We start from the raw sequence: 5,564 nt of genomic DNA, 5'->3' as shown, positions 1-5,564 counted from the left end.
CTTACTTTGATCTGACTTCCTGAGTTTAGCTCCAGTCACAAAGGTTCGACTGCATTCACACTCAAAATAAAAGCTAGTTAGGAATTTGGGGTTCAGAGTAGGGTTGCAAAATTCTGGGAATTTTCAAGGCTGGAAATTTTCCATGGAAATAAACTGGGAATTAAAAAAAAATGCAGAGTTGTCTATAACAAGGAACTTAAATGTAGTAAAAAAAATCAGCATATTGCAGCATAATTGTGTTTAAAACAACAAGATTTAATGCAGTTTAAGTTGAATTTGTACCCTGAGTTCCTCGGTCACTTACACACAGCACACTGCTTACTGGAAGGCCATTGAGGCCAAACCCCCTGGAGGTACTTACATTCTTCCATAACATGCACAGTAACACTTTATTTTAGGGTCATTTAACTAGTTGCTTATTAGCATATATTAATAGAATATTGACTATTTATTAGTGCTTATTAAGCACATATTAATGCCTTATTCTGCATGACCTTATTCTACATTCTTAACTGTACCCAATACCTAAACGTCTGTCCTGGTGCTTGTGTAGTTCTGAATAGCTCTGATGCTCTCTAATGGAAGGACAGGTAACAGGTTTTAAACTATTTATTAAAGTAAAAATAAGGTTATTTTGTAAAATATGACTGAGTCGTGCATCAGTAACTCACTGTTAGAAACAACACATTATTTTAAATACGTAATAAAAAGAACAACAATATTCTAACTAATATTTAAATAATAGCTAGAAGGAAGATGGTCCAAGTCTCTGCTCGCTCTTAGGTAGTTTATTAAGGTGACTGATGTCTGTAAAATATTCCAATAAAACGATTATATTCTCTATTAGAACCTTTACCTGCTGGTGGTCCTGCTGGCAAATTGTCCAAACACAAAACACAAAGAAAGCTGTTTATCCATCACCATAAAGGTGTGTGTGCTGTGTTACTCTCTTACATCTCCTCAGGCTGGTTCTGGTAATGTTTTTATCAACTGATGCTGCAGTCAAGAGATTGTAACCAGGAGTTGGCTAACTTCCAGTACCACTTACTCAATGTTTGTGGTTTATCTCCTCCATCTGCTGACGTTTCTGCTCTATTGTTTCATTTGTCTCCTCCTGGAATCTGGAAGCCATATGTATCAGTAGGGCCTCTGTTTAGCCCATCAACAGATGTATGGTGTCAGTAAAAGCTGCTGGTTTTAATTTGAATGAAGGATGAGGTTTATCCATCTCCCATTCTCAGAGATCAGCAAAACTCTCGAGGATAAACAGGCAGACAAAACTCTTTCTCAGACAGTGACACATTGTTAGCTTGCTGGGTTCAGCTCATGCGTCCATCCTACTGGAGGTGGTCTCTTACCATCGCATTTATCCGACCAGATTCTCCCACTCTTTTATTTGATAACTGGGGGTTTGCTTCAAAAATCATCAGGCACCACAACCACCAAAGCCTGTGGGCTCAACTCACCCGCCTTCTCCTTCTGTGAGAGCTCTTCGGCCACTGCCACAAGGCCAGGGCCAAAACCCTCCTCCATCTGCTGTAGGTGAACCAAAAACAACTGATAACAGCTCTCAGTGATATGTCCCAGTGTGCTGTAGTTTTCTCTGTTCTGTCATGTGATAGTCTAAGGTCTTCTCAAGCTGTACGGCTGACCCATCTAATCTGTGGCCTATTAGGCATCAAACCAAGATTGCTCTCGAGACAAAAAGTAATGCCAGTTAGCATGTTCAACATTTGATTACTAAAAAAGAAATCATTTCTGATCATGGCTAAATGAAATGAAACAGAGCTGTCTGTAGAGCTGTTAGGAGAGGTGGAGGTGTAGCTGCTCTGTCGTGTCCTGTGTCTGTCGTGGACACACTCTGGATTCATCCATTGTTATTAAGGATGTAGCACAATCTGATCACATCTGTATGTTCTTTCATATATTGATCTCTGCTATCAGTGAATGTAGATCTGTCCCTGTCAGAGATGCATTAACGAGAACACTAGTGTGTTATTTATGAAGGCTACATTTACATTTACATCATTTGGCAGACGGCCTTATCCAGAGCGACTTACATTATCTCATTTATTTATACAGCTGAGCAATTGAGGGTTAAGGGCCTTGCTCAGGGGCCCAACAGTGGCAGCTTGGTGGACCTGGGATTCAAACTCACAACCTTTTGATTGGTATCCCAGCACCTTAACCACTAGGCTACCACATGCCCTCAGGCTATATCTTCAGTGCCAAGCATTTCTGCAGACCCTGTTGATCTTCTCCTGGAGTCCTTTAACTCAGAAATTAAGTGTCATTGATGATGACCTGTAAAGTCAGTAAGACGCCTGGCAGACTAAAATCATCTTGAGGAAAATCAACAGCGGTACAGAGTATGTGGAACTCAAGGTGGAATTCACCACAGCAAGACAGAATTTCTTGTCAAACTTTATAAACAATAACCTAAAAAATCTTTTTGCTATTTTTTGCCTAAAGTCAGATTCCTAGTGAAACTTGAGACGATATATGCAGAGTTTGGCTCCTTCCTTTCTGAGAAGGTCAATAATATCAGAAAAGTGATTGGAGCTGGGGGGCATGGTGGCTTAGTGGGTAGCACGTTTGCCTCACACCTCCAGGGTTGGGGGTTCGATTCCCGCCTCCACCTTGTGTGTGTGGAGTTTGCATGTTCTCCCCGTGCCTCGGGGGTTTCCTCCGGGTACTCCGGTTTCCTCCCCCGGTCCAAAGACATGCATGGTAGGTTGATTGGCATCTCTGGAAAATTGTCCATAGTGTGTGTGTGTGTGTGTGTGTGTGTGAGTGAGTGAATGAGAGTGTGTGTGCGCCTTGTGATGGGTTGGCACTCTGTCCAGGGTGTATCCTGCCTCGATGCCCGATGACGCCTGAGATAGGCACAGGCTCCCCGTGACCTGAGAAGTTCGGATAAGCGGTAGTAAATGAATGAATGAGTGATTACAGCTACAAACACTTTTATGATGGAAGGACAACACACGCAGCAGACGAGTATTAAACTGTATTTAATGTATTAAAACACATCATTAAATTAAAAAGCCTCCGAATGGTCCAGCGATAGGGCATCTGGGGTAAAAGTGGTGTTAAAACAAACACGTAGACCGGATGACACGGAACAAGGAAACCGCCGAAAGAACAACATTAAATGAAAAATAAGAACAGTTCAAAAAGTAACAAGATTTTAATAAACTACAGAACTTTAGGCATTTTTTGAGTAAAGCACAAACACTTTTTCTCTAACTGGAAGACGATGTTTTATTAAAGGAAAACTCAAATACACTAAATCAGCCTTAATGTAGGAAATCAATGGAATAATGAAATCAAGTTAATTATGAAATTTGCATCATGTTTGAGTGATAAATTCACTGTTAGATGTAGTAGACAGTAAACATTAGCATGTTTATCTTCTCTTATATAAGGTAGATTACACCATGTCTCAATTTAATAACGATGAAATGACCATTTTTATTAAAGTAATAAAATCTCAGCACTGGATGCAATGAAATAAGAACACAACAGTTAGCAACATGCTAATTGTTCTAATGAGTTCTCACTTTTTTTTTCTTTCAATAGGAGCACATTAAACTTGCTCAGTTAATGTTAACCAAACTAGCAGCTGGTTATCATTAACTGGGCAAACTGAGCCATGTAAGATATGTGGCTAGTAATGAATAAAAAAAAACCCTTAGCATTCATGCTAACTATTCTGGTTGACTCATTTAGCCTAGTTAGCATGTCTGAGTGTAACAGCCCTTTAAACAGAATGAAATTGTGAAGAAATGTACAAAAAAGGACAAAAACTACCACGTGTTATTATACAATTTATTTACAAAATGTTAGTAACAAGTTAATAAAATATTTAAAAATATGAAATTGTCTTAGCATGAAAATCTGCAAAAACATTCAGTAAAAAATAAAAGCTGTGAGTAATCGTGACCTGAATCCCAAACCTCACCATTTAGGAGGCTAGCTAGCCTGTCATGACCATGCTACACTCAGCTAGCTAGCTAAGTGTAATGTAAGGCATGACATGCTACAATCAGCTAGCTAGCTAAGTGTAATGTAAGGCATGACCATGCTACAATCAGCTAGCTAGCTAAGTGTAATGTAAGGCATGACCATGCTACAATCAGCTAGCTAGCTAAGTGTAATGTAAGGCATGACCATGCTACAATCAGCTAGCTAGCTAACTAAGTGTATTGTAAGTCATGACCATGCTACACTCAGCTAGCTAACTAAGTGTATTGTAAGTCATGACCATGCTACACTCAGCTAGCTAGCTAAGTGTATTGTAAGTCATGACCATGCTACAATCAGCTAGCTAGCTAAGTGTATTGTAAGTCATGACCATGCTACACTCAGCTAGCTAGCTAAGTGTATTGTTAGTCATGACCATGCTACACTCAGCTAGCTAGCTAAGTGTATTGTAAGTCATGACCGTGCTACAATCAGCTAGCTAGCTAAGTGTATTGTAAGTCATAACCATGCTACAATCAGCTAGCTAGCTAAGTGCATTGTAAGTCATGACCATGCTACGCTCTGGGATTACTTTTATTGTTTGAAGTCGGACCACGGAGGTATCCCACTTGGACATGTAGTGTTGATTTCTGAAGATGTGCACAAGCTACGCTCCACACTGCATCACACATGCGCTAACAGCACTAATCTAACCCACACTAAAAGCTCTACAAACACAACCTCAGCGACGTATTACTGTGGTACCTTTACTCTGAAACACACACAATTCTACTACATGATTAGCACCTACTTCATCTGCTGAGACAACATTAACGTGCCAGTTAATTAACCAAGTTGAGTTTAGCAGCAAGTGGCAAACCTGAACACTAAACAGAATATTAAAATAGTACACAGTCCGAGTACACGCTAATCAGACACCTTGTGGTAGTTAGATAGCAAAGCAGTTAGCAGCCAAACCCTTTACCAGTGCTCACATCTCAATTGTACCAATAGTTTCTAGAGTAAACTTTCTTACACAAGAATTTATAAAATGTCGTATTTAACTATGGACTATTATATGACTAGTACAAAGACATCTGATCTAATCCGTCTAATCGTGTTTAGCAGCCTCAATGAAGTGAGACGATATGTTAAACTAGTCCAGCTCCAGACCAGTGTTAAGCTCTCAGCAGCTGTTCCAGGTGGTGCACTAAAGTTTGCATCTCAGTAGTTCATAACGACGCTACATATGTGCTACATAAACACTGTGCTAACTGAGCATGAGCATCGGAATATGTTGGGGTTACAGATGTACGATCAGCTCCACACTACTGTATGAAGGGTCATTTACACCAGTAACCTGTTGCCTTTAACGTGTGTCATGTAGGTGTGAAACAACCACTACTAATGTCACTAGTGGGCGTGGCCTGTCCAGTGGAAGCAGATATTTTATATGTAAATAAAAATCAGTGTGGAAATCAGTGTGATTTGTGTCATGTGCTCAGCTTCTCTCAGACTAGATTAGCATCGCAAGCTAACTGTGTTAAATACACACCCTCCCCTGAAGCTATGACATCAAGCGGTTCGTTTGGATTTGCGTA

At 40.0% G+C, this 5,564-nt stretch overlaps 1 protein-coding gene across 4 annotated transcripts in view; it reads right to left on the bottom strand.

The window, feature by feature from the left end:
• Positions 1 to 3,814: 3,814 nt before the first annotated feature.
• Positions 3,815 to 5,564, bottom strand: part of ttyh2 (tweety family member 2) — a 23,132-nt gene continuing 21,382 nt past the window's right edge. For all 4 annotated transcript variants that reach the window (XM_047817554.1, XM_027133975.2, XM_027133972.2 and 1 more), the window contains one exon: positions 3,815 to 5,564. This exon is cut by the window's right edge and continues 674 nt beyond it. The gene's annotated coding sequence lies outside the window, so the exon portion shown is untranslated.

Source organism: Tachysurus fulvidraco, chromosome 8 (assembly GCF_022655615.1).
Source record: "Tachysurus fulvidraco isolate hzauxx_2018 chromosome 8, HZAU_PFXX_2.0, whole genome shotgun sequence".
Taxonomy (NCBI): domain Eukaryota; kingdom Metazoa; phylum Chordata; class Actinopteri; order Siluriformes; family Bagridae; genus Tachysurus; species Tachysurus fulvidraco.
This window is presented reverse-complemented; position numbering and strand designations above follow the sequence as displayed.